The sequence below is a fragment of the Otolemur garnettii genome, unplaced genomic scaffold, assembly GCF_000181295.1.
Source record: "Otolemur garnettii isolate 467f Iridium unplaced genomic scaffold, OtoGar3 scaffold00003, whole genome shotgun sequence".
Classification (NCBI taxonomy): Eukaryota; Metazoa; Chordata; class Mammalia; order Primates; family Galagidae; genus Otolemur; species Otolemur garnettii.
The window spans coordinates 16,631,974-16,633,479 of NW_003852398.1; the positions used below are offsets into that span (position 1 = coordinate 16,631,974).

Consider the following 1,506-nt stretch of genomic DNA (forward strand, 5'->3'; position numbering starts at 1 on the left):
AAAAAAAAAAAAAAAAAAAAGCCAAGGGATAGAGAATATATGAAATAAGAAGACAAAACTCCTCTACCCCTCTTTTTCTTCCTTGTATTCTCATTCTACTTTCTGCTGGTAATCGCATGTATAAACATACAGCTTTAAAATGTATGTAAATGCATTGAAACCATATCTATGGTTCATTCATCACTCTTTTCTTTTCTTTCTTTCTTTTTTTTGAGACAGAGTCTATGTCACCCTTGGTTGAGTGCTGTGGCATCACAGCTCATAGCAACCTCAAACTCTTGGGCTTAGGCGATTCTCTTGCCTCAGCCCCCCAAGTAGCTGAGATTACAGGTGCCTGCCACAACACCTGGCTATTTTTTGGTTGTAGTTGTCATTGTTGTTTGGCAGGCCCTGGGCCAGGTTTGAACCTGCCAGACCTGGTATATGTGGCCGGTGCTCTAGCCGCTGAGCTACAGGCACCGAGTCAATTCATCATTCTTGTCAATAGCGTCTACCATTTTTTTAGAGATTTGTCCATGTCAATTCATAGGGAGCGAAGGGAGTCACCTAATTCTCTGTAACCATTGCATGGTATTTCAAAACATCGATTTGTATAATTTATTTGTGCATTTTTTCTTTCGATGGACAGTTATGTAATTTCTGTATTTCCCTGCTACACACAATGCTGCGATCAACACCCTCATACCTATTTATGTACTTTTAGGACTCCCTATTTAAACATTTAAAGAATATTTCCTACTCTGCTTTCAGAGGCCTTCAGAACTTGGGCCCCGTTTTTTCCTCTCATGCAGTGGCCAGCCAGCTAGGCTGTGCTCTTACAGTGGGCCCCTGAAAGGGTGGCATTCAACCAGCAGAGATCTCACAGACCACCAAGGCTTGTTTGAAAGGTCTTTATTGGTGGGGGAGGGAGGCTGTAGAGCAGCACCAAGGAGGAGAGAAAAAGAGAAGAGAAAAGAGGAGAGAAAAGAGGGGAGAGAGATGAGGAGAGAGTGGAGAAGAGAGGGAGGCGGAGCAGAGAAGAGAGAGGGGGAAAAGGGGGGAGGAAGAGAGAGAGAGAGAGAGAGAGAGAGAGAGAGAGGAGAAATATACCCTTATATAGGGAAGTCTCAGAATGGTGATGGGATAGTGGGATAACCAAGAAGGCGGAAAGAGTCATTAGGGGTGGGCAGCGGGTAATTTGAACAGGGTGATGAGGTAAGTGGGCCATTCCCTGTGCTTGGGAAGGAGTTGTAACTTTAAGAGCTGGAAGGGGCTTTTTTGGGAAGGGGCTTTCTGAGGCAATCCTCCACCAGCCCCTCCTGGAATTCTCCCCCTTCTGCTCTGTTTTGCCTTTCTAAGTCCTTCAAAGCAGGCTGCAGTTCCGCCTCTTAAGCCATCTTCTCAGATGCTCCAGCCTCTTCTCTGGCCTGGAGGCCCACTTAGTCAAGCTTTAGCCAACCACATGTTCCATTGCTTGTCTTAATTTGGAGCTTTTTAGATTTTCCCACCAAAGTATCTTCAATGCCA

At 45.2% G+C, this 1,506-nt stretch overlaps 1 long non-coding RNA gene across 1 annotated transcript in view; it reads left to right on the top strand.

Moving 5' to 3' along the window:
- Positions 1-1,226, top strand: part of LOC111726245 — a 10,733-nt gene extending 9,507 nt beyond the window's left edge. The window contains exon 3 of the long non-coding RNA XR_002774068.1: positions 1,151-1,226. This is a non-coding gene — a long non-coding RNA (uncharacterized LOC111726245). The remainder of the gene's footprint in view (positions 1-1,150) is intronic.
- The last annotated feature ends 280 nt before the right edge of the window (positions 1,227-1,506 follow it).